General features: G+C 45.1%; 1 protein-coding gene across 7 annotated transcripts in view; it reads left to right on the top strand.

Moving 5' to 3' along the window:
- The window catches only part of LOC143041022 (octopamine receptor beta-2R-like), a 277,536-nt gene that overhangs the window by 214,188 nt on the left and 45,848 nt on the right, over window positions 1–17,500 (top strand). For 2 of the 7 annotated variants that reach the window (XM_076212602.1, XM_076212598.1), the window contains exon 1: window positions 11,920–13,100. The exons of 1 other annotated variant lie outside the window; for it this stretch is intronic. The gene's annotated coding sequence lies outside the window, so the exon portion shown is untranslated. Of the gene's footprint in view, window positions 1–10,901; window positions 10,964–11,919; window positions 13,101–13,351; window positions 13,595–17,500 lie in introns of those variants that run through there. 4 more of the 7 variants (XM_076212605.1, XM_076212600.1, XM_076212604.1 and 1 more) reach the window with 4 other exon arrangements.

Below are 17,500 nucleotides of genomic sequence, written 5' to 3' on the forward strand. Positions count from 1 at the left end.
TTTTTTTTTTTTTTTTTTTAATCAAAAGCCAGTTCTATTATTCGGTTGAATTGGAAGAATCCCAAACAGAACGAGATATCAACCAAGTGATTGATTGATTGATTGTTACAAAGGATTACAAAGGCGGAGCATGCCGACAGGAAACCTTTTGGTCCATATCAAGGTCGGATGCGAAAGAAATTAAAATGATGATAAATAGATAAATAAACAAATGGATAAATAAAAACTATGATAAAGTAAATAATAATAAATAAAATTAATGCATAGGTATAGTTGAATAATAAACAAACAGGTAAATAGTAAATAATAATAAATTCACATATAACCAATAATAAATCAGAACGAAGCAAATAATAATAAACAAACAGCCAATAATAAAACAAATAAATGAATAATATAAAATAAACGTCAGTCATTACAGCATCTTGCTTAGGTGCTAATCTATATAATTCTTAATGTTTGGTCCGATAGTTACGGAATCTGAATATGAACATCAAGAAAGTCTATCACAAATTCCATAGCTTGTGCACAGTCCGTATTCTAGGGAACTTGAGTGACATCCCTACGGACCAGAGGCACGCATTAGTCTTTTATGCTACGGGACTAATATAAACGCAATGAAGTTTTTTTTCCACCTCTAAGATGTTCCTAACTCTATAGAATCGCTGATTATTGATGACGAAGTATTATTAAACTCATGTTTGTCATCCTTTCCTTAGGTAACTTACTCTACATACCATGTGCTCGGTAACACCAAGTAATAGTACATAATCGACAAAGATAACAGTAGGAGGGTGAGGAGGAGAGGAGGAGGAAGGGGAGAGAGGCTGGGGGAGGGAGGAAGAAGAGGGAAGGGGAGGTGAAAGGAGGGGAAGGGAGGAGAGGCGAGGGGAGAGGAGGTGAAAGGAGGAAAAGGGAGGAGAGGGAGGGGAGGCGAGGGGAAGAAGAGGGAAGAGGAGGTGAAAGGAGGGGAAGGGAGGGGAGGGAGGAGAGACGTCATTACACTGAAGGGGTCAAGACCCATGCATAGGCTAGCAAAGCGTGAGGCTCAACCACTTGACCAATCAGAGCGCGTCTCAACCACCCCACCCCCAGCTCACCTTCAAAAGGTCATCCCTATGATGCAGGCCTCTTCTTCCTCCTCCTCCTCCTCCTCCTTCTCCTCCTCCTTCTCCTCTTCTTCTTTTTACTCCTGCTCCTCCTCGTCTTCCTCATCTTCCATTTCCTCTTAATCCTCTTCATCTTACTCCTCTTAATGCTCCTTTTAATCTCCTACTTCTTCTTCCTCCTCCTTCTTCTTCTTCTTCCTCTTCTCCCCTTCCTTCTCAAAATGTTTCTTACCCATCTTGCTTATCTGACTCCTCTTAATGCTCCTTTTAATCCCCTACTTCTTCTTCTTCCTCTTTCTCCTTCTTCTTCTTCTTCCTCTTTCTCCTTCTTCTTCTTCTTCTTCTTCTTCTTCTTCTCTTCCTTCTCCACTGTTTCTTGCCCATCTTGTTTCTTTTACTCCCCTTAATCCTCCTCTGACTCCTCTTCTTATTTCTCCTCTTAAAAATAATCTTACTCCTCTCTTCCTCCTCCTCCTCCACCTCCTCCCTGTGCATAATATGAAGCAGCCAATGGACAAAAAGAAGAGGCGACGACGGGAAAATATGTCGTAAATCACTTTGACCTAACTAACGACTGATCACAAAGTCTCTGACCACAATTCGATGACCTCGCTCCTTTCCCTCGTATTGACGTATTGTACCATTTGACCTCCCTGCCGCCGGGCGATTTTATTCAGTGAAGGGAAACCCCCTTGCGTTACGAAAAGGTAAAGCTTATATATATAGAACGGTGGCAGGGTGGTTGGGGCGAAGTTCCCCTGTCACAACCCTGCGGCAAGTACCTCCTACTCTGCTCTCCACCTCTTCCTCCTCCACCTGCTCATCACCAGAACTTCAACGTAGGCATAGCCGTGCACTCCCTCCAACACCTCTCCCCCTCTCCCGTCTCCTCCCGTCCCCCTCCTCTCCTAGTTCTGGTCAGGTGATCCCTAATAATAAAACACCTCGACGGGCGGCGGCGGCTAGGCCCGGCGGGACGTGACACACACAATGCAGCCCCAGACGCGGGGAGCTCAGGAGCTCTCCGTGCCCTCGGGAGGCCTCTGGGGAAAGGGAGATCCTTGGGTGCAATGCAAGGTCGAGGACGAGGACGGGAAGGAGAGTCTTGACACTGACACATGGGGGTGATCCGTCACATAAAGGGGGCGAAGGTGGGGAGGGAAGGGGGGGAAGGCGATGTCTCATTCGCAGACAGCTTACGTAAGGTCAGCGCCGTCGTCCATTTATGGTGCAAAATGGAGTGGCCAGGCTGTGGTCATGGTGACTAGGCTAAAGGAGAGGGAATAAATCTCTCTCCATCTCTCTCTCTCTCTCTCTCTCTCTCTCTCTCTCTCTCTCTCTCTCTCTCTCTCTCTCTCTCTCTCTCTCTCTCTCTCCTTTCGTGGAACCGTGAGAGGATAACATTGTAGTCTACTGATCATGACTACAATTACAACTACAACTAAGGTATTCTTTCTGATTTTGTTAACAATGGTGTCTTCTCCCGGCTCTCCTTATATTTGCCAATACTGTGTCAGCTAATATAACCACTATGGTTCTGGGGAATCAGGGCTACAACTATTTTTATTACTATTCCTCCTTCAGTCTTCGAAATAGTTATAGTGAAAGTGGTTGCAACATTGATAGGGAGAGGGATGTAGATAGGGAGATTATTGAACTGCTTACACCAAGATTGAGGGAGGGAGGGAAGGAGGGAGTGAGGAAGGGAGGGAGAGAGGAAAGGGGAGGGGGAAAGACAAAGACAGACAAATGCAGATAGACACAGACAGATGCGCTGACAGGTGGACAGATGCAGACATACGTACATGTGTAGAAAGACGCACTAGTACACACACACACACACACACACACACACACACACACACACACACACACACACACACACACACACACACACACAGTGGATGATGGGTACAGAATTACAGTTACGAGATTCTGGTCGCAAGATGACGCGTCACCGATAACCGGCGCTTCCATCCTTAAGGACAAACACCGAAGAGGCGGTAAATTGAAAGGAGGCTTAAAGGGGTTATCACACTGGGCTATTTTTCCTTCAACTTCCGATTAATACGTCAGTACCGCCCACGTCCAGAAACTTTCCGCCGTAAAATCACTGCGGCAAACTATTTAGTTTTCTCAACAAAAACACAGAGAATCTCATTTGATATGCTGGAGAAAAAGTATTTACCTCCAGCATATCAGAGGGGGGAGGTCGTGGGGAGGGGGAGGTCGTGGGGGGAGGGAGAGGACGTGGGGGGAGGGGGAGGTCGTGGGGGAGGGGGGGGTCGTGGGGGGAGGGCGAGGACGTGGGGGAGGGGGAGGTCTTGGGGAGTTGGAGTTCGTGGGGGCAGGGGGAGGTCGTGGGGCAGGGGGAGGTCGTGGGGGGAGGGGGAGGTCGTGGGGCAGGGGGAGGTCGTGGGGCAGGGGGAGGTCGTGGGGGGAGGGAGGAGGTCGTGGGGATGAGGGGGGAGGGGGAGGCCGTGGGGGAGGGGGGAGGAAGAGGTCTTGGGTGAGGGGGAGGTCGTGGGGGGAGGGAGATTTCGTGGGGGAGGGGGAGGTCGTGGGGGAGGAGGAGGTCGTGGGGGGAGGGGGAAGGTCGTGGGGAAAGGGTGAGTTCGTGGGGGAGGAGGGAGGACGTGGGGGAGGTCGTGGGGGGAGGGGGAAGGTCGTGGGGGAGGAGGGAGGACGTGGGGGAGGTCGTGGGGAAGGGGGAGGTCGTGGGGGATGGGGGGAGGTCGTGGGGGATGGGGGAGGTCGTGGAGGGAGTGGGGGAGGGGGGAGGTCGTGGGGGGAGGGGGAGGGAGTGGGGATGGGGGAGGGAGTGGGGGGAGGGAGTAGACGCGTGAGGAACCTGAAGAAAAACGACGAATGCGACGACGACGGCGACGACGAGAGTGAGTGAGGAAGATAAACGATGATCAATTATCATCATTATCTCCCTCGTTAGGGTGTCCCGACCTAGCCCTCTCTGAGGGGGAAAGGAGGGAGAGGGGAGTGACGTTAAGCTGAATAGGCGTTGTCGTCATGATGATGATGATCATCATCATCATCGTCATCGTTATCATTATCATCATCGTCGTCGTCGTTGTCATCATTGTTATCATCATCATCGTCGTCGTCGTCGTCGTCATCATCATCGTCATCATCGTCATCATCATCATCACCACCACAATCATCATCGTCGTCGTCGTCGTCATCATCATCATCACCATCATCATTATCATCATCACCACCACCATCATCATCATCATCGTCATCATCATCATCATCATCATCATCATCATCATCATCATCATCATCGTAATCATCATCATCATCATTATCATCACTATCATCATCATCATCATCATCATCAACATCATCATCATCACCATCACCACCACCATCATAATCATCATCATCATCATTCTTCATCATCACCATCATCATGATCATCAGCAGCAGCAGCAGCATCATCATCATTATTCACAAGGTCGCACCCTCTCCCCACGACTCCCTCCTCTCCCCTTCCTGGCAGCACTCCCGTCTCTCCCCTCTTACCCTCCCCCTCCCCCGTCCCCTCACCGCTAATCCCTTTTTTACAGTAAACCATTCGGGTAACACTTAGTTTTATCTCCGCGTCCATCCCTCCCTCCCTAATTCCATCTTTCTCCCCTCCTTTCCCCCCCTTCACCCATCTCCCCTCCCTCCCAGCCCGTCTCTCCCTCCATTTCTCTTCTGTCACCCCCGTCCACATTACTGTCAACCTTTATCCCCCTTTTTTTCCCTACGTTACTGCATATGGGACTTTTCTCAAGTTTACCTCTTCCCTCTTCCTACACATATCCTCCCAACAGCTAACTAAAACATAGCCAGATCCCCAGCGGGAGGGGAAAGGGGGGAGGAAGAGTGGGGGCTGCTCTTTTTAATAGAGGGGAGCTAACTTTCGTCTCACGAGTTTGGACTTTTGGGAAGCAAAGAAGAGGGGAAGGGAAGTGGGTGCTAAACATCAGTGATGACAATGATCAGAGTACTGAGTACGTGCCCCATATATTGAACACATTTCCGCTTGGATTATTTTGGTTATTATAAGAGACAAAGTCCTCTGTGAGGGGTACCGTTCTAGCCTTCCGATGGGAGGAGTTTGTGACGTTAAACCATATCACCATCATTATTAGAGAAATGAAAATACTATTTGCAATATCATGAGGTGGTATTTCTGGCCTTACTCTCTTTACTAAGGATTCAAAGCAAATTAGATACGACTGAATTTTGTGATGTGACAGCCTCTGAGGGGAAAGGGATTCCGAACGAAAAGAGAAAGAAGAGGAGGAGGAAGAGGAGGGAAAGGAAGAGGAAGAAGTTTTGTATTATATGACATGCATGTGCAGACTAACAAAGAATGCTCCCCAAAAGTGGACAATATCTACCCAAAATCGGTGGACGCAATATCCACACAATACCCCCGTATTGGGGACTGACTGCAGCCACCACTTTAGACACATGATTGACACCCCTACGGACCAGACCCACTTTTATCGTCAATAACCCCTCCCTTCGTTCTTCTAATTTTCTTAAATCTCTCTTTTAAACTTCTCTGTGACTCCATTTCATAGGTACAGGACACCCCTACGGACCAGACCCACTTTTATCGTCAATAACCCCTCCCTTCGTTCTTCTAATTTTCTTAAATCTCTCTTTTAAACTTCTCTATGACTCCACTTCATAGGTTATAGGACTCCCTACCCAGATCCCCCACAGGGGTGGGGGGGAGGGCAGAGGGGTGCATATTCCCTGGGGCGGCACATGTAGGGGGCGGGGCGCCAATTCTTGTCTGGACATGCCGTCCAGAAGGCTGACAATATAATTATAATAGTAAAAAGGTCAAAGGAGCGATGAATATTTGACCGTAATATACGATTTTTGCGTCAGATTCAACAGAATAAGAAATACTTTTTTCTCTTATCCTTTCTGCAATAGGGACATCAAATACAATTTTTTAAAATTCGTTTAATCATTTCGCAAGCCAGTACCTAAAACAGGCTGTAAGGGATGGAAGTGGAAATGGGAAGTGGTGATGGGGGTGGGGGGTGGGGGGGTTAGCGTCACTAAGAACTTTGCCCCGGAGGGGAGGTGGAGGTCACTTTGCCCCTGGGTGGTGGCATTTTGCCCGGGGGCGGCACTTAGGCATATAAGGACTCTATCCCTACCCTAAGAACAGCGACAGGAGAAAATAATACAAGTATACACTAAACTCGCCATAAGACATGAGTGGGTGACATACACGTGATATAGTTAAACGATGTTACACGACATTGTTAGACAGTGTGACTAGGCATGGCAAGACATTTAGGCCTACGCTCTTGGTAGAGCTCTATTGATTCCGGTCCGACGGCGCCACAAATGACGACGACGGCGACGACGACGACGACGACGACTATTGATGATTGATGATCAAATCCGAAAGAGGCTTAGGGCGCACCATTTTCTCTCTCCCTCTGTCTCTAGCATCTATCTGCCTATCTGCTTATCTATCTGTTTATCTACTGATCTGTCTGTCTGTCTGTCTGTCTATTTGTCTGTCTGTCAATCGGTCTATCTGTCTGTATACTCTCCCTCCCTCTCTCTCTCTCTCTCTCTCTCTCTCTCTCTCTCTCTCTCTCTCCATCCCTCCTTTCCTCTCTCCCCACTCTCCACCTTCCCCCAGTCCGCCCCCCAACTATACAAGTACAAGTTTCCTGCAGAAATGTCGACCCCTTTCCCCTTTATAAGACAGTCACCTGCTCCTCCTCCTCCTTTTCCTCCTCCTCTTTCTCCTTCTCCTCCTCCTCCTCCTCTTCCTCCTCCTCCTTTTCCTCCTCCTCTTCCTCCTTCTCCTCCTCTTCCTCCTCCTCCTTCCCTTCCTCCTCCTCCTCCTCCTCTTCCTCCTTTTCCTCCTCCTCCTCCCCCTCCTCTTCCTCCTCCTCCTCCTCTCCCTCCTCTTCCTCCATCCGTTCCCAGCACGACGTCCAGTCTGTAAGTCTTCACCAGCTAAACCCAATACCACCAATAACTGTCGTACGGTTTTACTTAATTGTTTCCCGGCCAGCGTTTCTCTCTCCTTGCTAGAAAGAACTTCGTGTGAATTGATCCTATGGAAGAAAGAGAGAGAGGGGGAGGGGGAGAAAGAGAGAGAGGGATGGGGAGAAAGAGAGAGAGAGAAAGAGAGAGAGAGAGAGAGACAGGGAGAAAGAGAGAGATGGAAAAAAGAGAGAGGGAGGGAGAAGAAAGAGAGGGAATATGAGAGAGAGAAAAGAAAGAGAGAGGGAGAAACAGAAGGAGAGAGAGGGTGAGAGTGTGAAAGAAGGAAATTGCTTCATCCTGACGTTAAGTCGCGGGTTTTTTCCTTCTTTATGCACTCGCTTTATATCCTATTATGTCTCGCAAAAAATCTGGAATCCAGGAACCACGCTTGATTTAATACGAGGAACTATGTATGATTTGATAAGAATTCAAAACAACGGAATCTGTGGTGGCAAAGCATTTGTTTCGAACCTTACCCGGGATTTATCGTCTACTGGAGCGGAACAAGAAGTACAGGGTGTTCCTAAAGTTTGGACACATAAGAAACATCACCATTTATAATTAAATTGGTCGTGATGTTGGGTGGCATCCTCATTCACTAGACCTTACCCCCATTGGCTTCTTTTTCTGGGGCATGCGGAAGGAGAAGGTGTACTCAAAGAAGAAGAAGAAAAAGAAGAAGAAGAAGAAAGAGAAGAAGAAAGAGAAGAAGAAGAAGAGAAGAAGAAGAAGAAGAAGAAGGAGAAGAAGAAGAAGAAGAAGAAAGAGAAGAAGAAGAAGAAGAGGAAGAAGAAAGAGAAGAAGAAGAAGAAGAAGAAGAAGAAGAAGAAGAAGAAGAAGAAGAAGAAGAAGAAAGAGAAGAAGAAGAAGAAGAAGAAAGAGAAGAAGAAGAAGAAGAAGAAGAAAGAGAAGAAGAAGAAGAAGAAGAAAGAGAAGAAGAAGAAGAAGAAGAAAGAGAAGAAGAAGAAGAAGAAGAAGAAAAAGAAGAAGAAGAAGAAGAAAAAAGAAAAAAGAGAGACACTTGATGGGACACCTATGTGTCTAGACTTCTGAGACACCCTGTAGTTCTTACCCGGACGATGTGGTGACTCTCACGTACCTTCTCGTATCATTTCTATTTCTCACTAAAACTTCCCACTCTTTCCGTCTATCACGACCGATAAGTCTCCAGTTCTTTTCCAGAAGAATTCTCATCAACGTTTCTCTCTCTCTCTCTCTCTCTCTCTCTCTCTCTCTCTCTCTCTCTCTCTCTCTCTCTCTCTCTCTCTCTCTCTCTCTCTCTCTCTCTCTCCAAGTTAGATTAAGTATTTCCAAAAAGGACCTCAACAGTTTACATCAATTATAAAAAATAAGTTTGATTTTCACAATCGTTCGAATCCATACCTATTGCTGCGTCTGCACATTCCTATCCGCACGAAAGGCATACTATACTTTAATATATGAAAATGAGCATTAATATATGAAAATGAGCTAAAAACTCAAACATGCCAGACCACGATTTCCGGAAAAAGGTGCTTCATCGATACGCTGTTCGTTTACTTTGTGCATGTCTGTGTGCATTCAATGAATCTCTTGTTGGAACACAAGATGAAAAATATCAAATCATCTTTTCATATTTAAATTGTAGTGTCTCGGCAAAGGAGGGAAGGTAGGAATATGAGAATGAGGAAAAGAAAAGTTATTGAAACAATAAAGGAGATTTTTTTTTTTTCGATTTCTGGTCTGTACGAGGTTCGAGGTTCTTCGGGGGAGGAGAGGGACCAAGAGACGAAGAGGCAAACAAAAGCTGGAGACAGAAGAGGCAGGAAGAGGGCATGGAGATCAAGGATGTAGAACATACATGTACACACACACACACACACACACACACACACAAACACACACACACACACACACACACACACACACACACACACACACACACACACACACACACTTGAAGCTAGGCATGATAAATTGGAGAGTAGGAAACAGGATCCAACGAGATTTCTTATATACTACAGTTAGGAAAATTATGTAGATACACGCACACACACACACACACACACACACACACACACACACACACACACACACACACACACACACACACACACACACACGGCTTGGTGGTGTAGTGGTACTGCGCTCGTTCGCCAACCTATTATTAATGGATGAAAGAAACACCAGAGGAAGTGGAATAAAAAATAAAAAGGATATTAAGAAATGAAATTTTGCATACAGATGCACTCATTTGTAAAACAATATGGAAGAGAAAAAGTCAAACAACATGTGGATTCAAAGTTGAATTTAACAATGGAGGCACACAAAAAAACGGAACGCCACGAGCATAGCTCTTATTCTTTGTATTGCAAAGAAGTAATTAATGTTTGGTAAATACATGCACTTACTCGTACATGCATATTCACAAAGAAATAATGCACACGCACTCGTACTTGTGTATGCTCTCTCTCTCTCTCTCTCTCTCTCTCTCTCTCTCACTGACATTCCTTACGCCCTTGTTATGGAGAATCTTCCGCTTTTCACATCTGCCAAATCTTTGCGCACAGTACTCCATACTCTTGCCTGTTCCCCGTTATGATCTTTCCTCCTCTCGTTCTTTCCCTCTCCCCGTCCTTTGTCGTTCACTTCTCGTCACTTACCTCCCCCTCTCTATTTCTCGTTTTAACTGATATTTCTTACGTTTTTTCCTTTCTCTTTTTAATTTTCTTATTTACTTTAATTTTCCTCCCCTCCTCTCCATTATCTCCTTATTTCTTACGGCCTTCCTTCTCCGGTTTTTAAATACTTAATTGGTATGAACTTATCCTTATATTTTATAATTCATTCATGTCATTAGACTTATAATAGTGTTCTCAAACTCAGACAGGACATTCCAATGTCGAAAGAGCCCTCGCTGCCTAAGCATCACCTGACCAATTGCTTTGCTAAGCATAGGCTGATGCAATACTGAGTGTCGAGGATCGATAGAGTTGGGCGATGATATCTATGTGTAATGTAACCATCAAGACCCTTCTGTGAGGATTGAAATTTGTGCATCGTCTGTCACACCAAGAAAATCTCACGGTCTTTGTAATACAAATGTACAGTAGTACAAAGTACTGTACAAATGTACAATAGTACAAAGTATTGTACATTGGAGTTTGATTAAGTCCATTAACACTCCTAACGTGTAACCCAATATGAATATATGGACTGGGACCCCCTAATCGCTATCAATGTCTTCACTGTGGATGAATAAAATCGCCTGGCGACAGCCAGAATAAAATAAGAAAAATTGTAGAGTCGGGACCAACCGAGACCCCCTTCTGCAGAAGAGGTTCATCTCCCCCCCCCTTTTTTTTTTTTTCTTTTACTCCCTTGTTCCTCCGACCTCCCTCTCCCATACACTTCCTTCCCTCCCTCTCTTCCACACTCAATCTCTGCCCCCCTCCGCCCCCCTTGTCTCTCCTCCCCCCTTTCCCCTTCCCTCCTCCCCTCATTTCTCCTCCCCTCCCTTTCCCCCTCCCTCACCCCGTTTCGTTTATCCCACCCTTTCCCCCTCCATCTCCCTCTTTCACTTCTCCCATCCTTTCCCCCTCCATCTCCCTCCCTCCCTCCTGTCACCGGTCGAGAAGTCACAGGTAGCCAGCCGCGACGGGCAGGTAGCTTCGCGAAGGAGGAGGAAGAGTAGGAGGAGGAAGAGGAGGAGAAGACCTCCCACTCCCCCCACCTCTCACTATCCCGAGCTGAGCCGAGCTCTCAGTATAGCGCGGCACCATCTCCCGAGAGGTACGTCTGGTGCTCGACAACCTTCGTGTGTGACTGCGTGAGTGAGTGCCACTACCTACGCTATCATTGGCACTGCACGCGTTGTGTGTGCCCCTCCTCTTCCTCACCACCCCCCTCTTCCTCCTCCTCCTCCTCCTCTCTTCCACCTCCTCCTCCTCCTCCTCTCTTCTATCTCTTCTTCCTCCCACCCAGTCCAACCCTTTCATACTTTCCTTATTTCCTTTCGATCTCTACTCCCTATCTCTCCCGTTAGTACCCACTGCCCACTGGGGCTGTGCCAACCCATCCTCCCCACCCCCCAACCTCCCTGATCATATATCTTCTTTTTTCCTCCTCCTCCTCCTCCTCCTCCTCCCCCTCCTTCTTCTCCCCTCCTCCTCCTCCTCCCCCTCCTCCCCCTCCTCCGCTTCTTCTTTTTCTTCTTTTGTCTTCTTCACTGTTGAGTATCTATTTTTCCTTTGACTTCCAAGGATTTCTGTCTTCCTCACCTCTTTCTTTTCCTCTTCTTCCTATTGTCTTCTTTTTTAAACTTACCTTTTGTCTGTTTTTACTCTTCATCGTCTTCCACTTTCATATTCACTTGAAATTCTCTTTTTTCCTCTTTCACGTCTATCTTTATCAATACTTCTTCTTATTCCTCTTTCTCCTTCTTGTCCTTCTTTCTCTTCCTCTTCCTTCCTCCTCTTTCTCTTCCTCTTGTTTCTTCCTCTTTTTTTTCCTTCTGCTTTTATTCTCCCTCTGATTCTTACTCCTCCTTTTCCTCGTCCTTTTTTCTTACTTCTCTTCCTTCTCCCCTTCCTTCTCTTCCTTTCCCTCTTCCTACTTCTCTCCATAGTCTTCTTCTTCCTTGACTTCCCTCACTCCCTCATCTACTTCCTCCCCCTTCTCCTCCTCCCCCTACTCCCTCGACTCATTCTTATTCTTCTCCTACTCCCTTTCCTCCTCCTCCTCCTCCTCCTCCTCCTCCTTCTCCTCCAGTACCTCCTCCTCCTTCTCCAGTACCTCCTCCTCTTCTTCCCCCTACTCCCTCGACTCATTCTCATTCTTCTTCTACTTTTCATCCTACCACTGTACTACTCCTCCTCCTACTCTTCTTCCTCCTCCTCTACCTCCTTTCCTTCTTCCTCCTCCTCCTCGTCTCCCTTTCCTACTTTCTTGCCCCTTTCCGACTCATTTGTTTTCTAATTTCCCCCTTCACATTTGTTTACATTTGTTTTCATCTCCTTTGTTCCCCATTTTTGCCTTCGCTTGCGTTGCCCCCTCTATTTCCTTCTCTCTCTCTCTCTCTCTCTCTCTCTCTCTCTCTCTCTCTCTCTCTCTCTCTCTCTCTCTCTCTCTCTCTCTCTCTCTCTCTCTCTCTCTCTCTCTCTCTCGCTCGCTCCTCCCTCTGTCTGTCTGTTTAATCTGCCTGTATCGTTTTGCTTGCCTCTCTGTCTGTGCTTACCTATCTCTATCTGTTTGTCTGTCATTATTTATCATTTTGCCTGCCTATCTGTCAATCTTTGTCAGTCTATCTGTCTGTCTGTTTGTCTGTCTGCATGTCTGTCTACCTGCTTGCCTGTCTCTATCTACCTCCCTTCTCTTCTCCTCTCCTCTCCTTTCTCCTCCTCCTCCTCTTCTCCTGCTTTTCTCCGCCCTCTCTCATTCAACTTTCCCATCCCTTTGTATTCTCCCCCTCTTCCTCTTTCTATTCCCACACCTTCCCTCTGCCTTTCGCCCTCCCACACTCCATATTTATCCCCTCCCTCCCTTCTTTGACCACCTCTGCCTCCATATCCTTCTCTACAACCTCCTCCTCCTCCTCCTCCTCCTCCTCCTCCTCCTCCTCTTCCCCCTCCTCCTCCTTGGCGTTGTCCTCGTACTCCACTTCCCCCTTGGCTGACTCCTCCCTTCGTCCTCACACTTGACCAAAGGACGAGGTGGGGGAAGGAGGGGAGGGGAGTCGTGCTCGAGGACTCGAAGGCCGAGGACGAGTTGTCGAGGCTCTTCTTCTCCCAAGGAACTTCGAAGAACTGTTTCGTGCCGGGTTGGCTGTGTTCACGGGCAGCTGAGGCGGCAGTGGCCCGCGGTGGATGCACAGTAGCTTGGCCGCGCCAGTCCGTCAACTAACCGCGGACTGTACGGGTGGCGCGCGCTCAGCTTGCCAAGGTGGTGTTCTCGGCTCCAGTGGCGCGACAGGTGCGTATGGAGGTGGAAGAGGAGGAGGAGGAGGAGGAGAAGCCACCTCACAGGAACGAAGTGTTTGCGAAGGACAGAGAACGCGTGTCCTTTTCGTGTGTTTTTTTTTTTTTTTTTTTTTTTTTTGTAAATTGTTTCTTTCGTGCTTTCGACCGATTTCGAAATTGTGGGAAATATTCCTGAAACCTGAAGGTGAAATTAGTGATGTATATGATACTACACAAGTGAAACTTGAGTGGTAAAAGAGGATGAAAACGCTCCATTGTGAGATCTCCGACGTGAGAGCATTGTAGAGAATTCTTAGCAAAGAGTTTGCCTCAATTGGCGACCCAAGGCGAGGACTATGCACATATTTGCATGATTGTGCATATTATGATTGTACAATGGACAACGATATAGGTGCAGATAAGTGGACAATTATTTTTGTTCATGAAGTGAAAGTTGATCAAGTGTTCAATAGACATCTGTTCAAATGAATGTTCAATCTACAAACTGTGAGTACTGTGAGTAATTTTGAGTAACTGAGAGTAACTGTGAGTCCGGCAAAGGTCCAAGATCGTGATACTCAAGATAAAATTTGAAAGATCTTGAAAATCCAAAATAAGATTTCCTTACGGGAAATTATCATCTGATTTTTTTCCTTCGTTATTCATCATTTGGTTATTCATTTAGCCTTTCATGCCTCTATTAATTTATTCAGCTATTCATATTATTCAATTATTCATTTTTTTATTTATTTATCAATTCATTAATTCAATTCTAAATGTAATTGAGGTTACAATGGCAGGGTTGGCACTGAGAAATATTTGCCTTTTGAACAATGAACTGTGCTCTGCCGTGTTCTGCTGTGATGTGCTGTGCTTTGTATTTGTCCAGTCTTCACGTCAAAAAGCCTGTACGTGTTCCTTTAGGCCACACACTTTTATTTATACAGATGTTCTACTTTCCGATATGGCACACCTGACAAATTTTACTCTGATTAATAATTCTCTTTGGTGTCTGCGAGTGTATTCGTATTCAAACACACTTACCTTATTCACACTATTGGTTTGAACCGTGCGAAAACAACGGCGCTACCGCATACTCTAGGAAAAAATGCGCGGTTGTGTGTGAACGGTTCCAGTGACTTACATTGTAATTGAACCGCCGCGGTTCAAACCGCTAGTGTGAACAGGGTTTAATATCTCTTTGTGGTAATCACCCTAAACCCCTTCAATACCATGGTTATGGATACTTTCATTCAGACGAGCCTTGGACTTGACAAAATAAAATGAAATAAAATCTATACCGCACATCACCGTGTTAAACATATTAACATACCCTCTTACGTTAACATACCTTCTCACTTACCCGATATAATAATTCCTTCAAGAATAAGAGAAGAAATCGGTTCTCCGTTTGTCTTCAGTCAATACTGGAAGGCCTCTCTCATACGCTCTCTGTGACATTTCCAGTTTCATGTGATGAGCGTCAGTTTTCCAGGTGGTCAGAACCTATTTCCCTATTTCCCTCTTTCCCCCTCTTTATTTTTTATTTTTACATTGGTTTTGAGGAGAGAAGTCACTGAACGTTCTCATGAATAAATCCTCCTTAGTTATATCCCCAAATGTATACTGTATATATATATATATATATATATATATATATATATATATATATATATATATATATATATATATATCTATATAGATATATATATATATATATATATATATATATGCATATATAATATATAATAATATATATATAATATATATATATATATATATAATATATATATATATATATATATACACTATATATATATATATATATATATATACACTGTATATATATATATATATATACATATATATATATACTGTATATATATATATATATATATATATATATATATATATATATATATATATATATATATACTGTATATATATTACGGTTTACCAGCGCTTCTATCCTTATGGACAATCTGGCGCCGCTGCCGTGCGTGTCGTAGAGATAATGACGCAAAGGGTAATGACCCGTGAAAATGGGCCTTATGTCATGAGGGTCTTAGGGTGATAGTACCGAGGATCGGTTACCTTTGACAAGGAAGTGACAGGATACTTAGGCAAAGGAATAGGTGGGGGAAGACCTAACATGCTCACTACAGCTTTTTATACATAAGTTAAGCATTCAAGCAGCCAACGTCTTCGGCATCTCTGTTAAACTACGTATCAGGAGGATTCATGGAGCTCATCAGAGTTCGATGTACAATATTTATTATGCATTTGTACTATAAGGAGGTGCCAAGATGGGAGGGAGGGAGGAGGGTGGAGGGGAGTGGAATGTATAGGGGGTGGAGTGGGTGGGAGTGGTTTCTGTGCCTTTTTCTTTTTGGCTACCCCCCGTGTAGGAGGAAAAAGCCTTTGGTATATGTATGTACTCTAAGGACCGTGATGTCTTCTTGGCGTGGTCATGGAGGCAGGCGCCCTAATCCCCACTGAGGGCTTTCGATGGTTACATTACACATAAAGAGCAATGTCCAGCTCTATCGATCCTCGACACTCATTAGTGCATCAGCCTATGCTTAGCAAAGTACTACTCTGTACGTAAGGAATTAAAGTCACAAATTCTAAGTAAAACAACAACGTGGAGATGAAAAAATAAAATCTTCTTATAGCAGTTAAGGGAATTTTCCTGGAAAGTCTAAAATTCCCATGTAACCTTTCTGTCATCGCCAACATCGTAGTTCTAACCTAAATACCAGATTGTGTGATATTAACACCGTTTAAGCCTCTTTTTCTCGTTACAGTATTGGCAAACACAGATAAATGTGTGTATGTGTGTGTGTGTGTGTGTGTGTGTGTGTGTGTGTGTGTGTGTGTGTGTGTGTGTGTGTGTGTGTGTTTACTAAAAGAAGGGAGAGTGACACACACACACACACACACACACACACACACACACACACACATACACACACACACACACATATACACATACACATACACACACACTCATACACACACGCGCGGGAGGGAAATAGCTGTCGATCACGAATCCAACGCGTGATCCAAAGACCATGGTGAATCACACACACACTCATACGCACACACACGCACACACACACACACACATTCATACACATACGAGTACATATACACACACACTCATAAACACACACACACAACCACACATACACACATACAGTGTAAAAAGAGAAAGAGTGAGGGGTAAAATGGAGGAAGTGAGAGAAATGCATTAACTTGGGGGGAATAGATTAGAAGAAGCAGCCCAGGCAGACATCATAAATTAATCTAACGCAAAGTTTGGTAATTGGAGACACAGAGTGTAGATCCTGTGCAGTATATTACAATTATGTAAATAGGGTTAGGTAACCACATACACATTACACAATTACACACACACACACACATACATACACAAACACGCATACACCAACGCGCGCACACACACACACACATGCTCACACACACACATGCTCATACACACACACACACACACACACACACACACACACACACATTCATACACACACTACACAATTACACATACACACATACACTACGCAATTACACACACATATTTATAGAGAGAGAAAGAAAAAGAGAAAGAGAGAGATTGGGAGAGAGAGAGAGAGAGAGAGAGAGAGAGAGAGAGAGAGAGATTGGGGAGAGAGAGAGAGAGAGAGATTGGGGAGAGAGAGAGAGAGAGAGAAGTAAAGAGGGAGAGAAAGAAAGAGAGAGGCATAAACAAACACAATCAGACAGAGAGAAAGATAAAGAGAATGGAAGGGGAAATGAGGGACAAATACTATATAGACGGTCAGAGAAACAAAGATAGCAAGAGAGAGAGAGAGAGAGAGAGAGAGAGAATGAGAAAGAGACAGATGGACAGCAGACAGATCAAGAATATAAAACAGAGGGAGGGAGACAGAGAGAGCGAGAGAGTGAGTGAGCGAAACTGAGCGTTAAATTGGGCGGCAAAGATTACTCGTAAACGACAGAGAGAGCGAATAAAAAAAGAGAGAAAGAGAGCCAAGTGTAGGAGTATGGCCGTGCACGGCCCAGCCGCTTAGTTAATAGAGTGTATTTTTGGTGAAATGTGACGCAGTAAATTTGTTGATACGCTGGTCCTGCAAGGCAATACAATGAACAATAAATATTGTATTTGGAAATCGTGCCTTCATCCTGCCCTGTCATCTGGCTTCGTTTATTCGTAGAGCACCAATATGGTATCCAGCTAATGCTAGTTCACCCAGTCGCTCTAGTGATACAGTGTGTCCAAGCTCGCTTAACAAACAAAAAAATAAATAAAATAAAACAAAGGGGGTTGGGTTCGGGAAGGAACAGTATTACATGCAGTCGACCTTGACTAGAGATGATTTTTTATATAGAATT

The sequence above is a fragment of the Oratosquilla oratoria genome, chromosome 30 (assembly GCF_046742065.1).
Source record: "Oratosquilla oratoria isolate Oo_2021 chromosome 30, ASM4674206v1, whole genome shotgun sequence".
Taxonomy (NCBI): Eukaryota; Metazoa; Arthropoda; class Malacostraca; order Stomatopoda; family Squillidae; genus Oratosquilla; species Oratosquilla oratoria.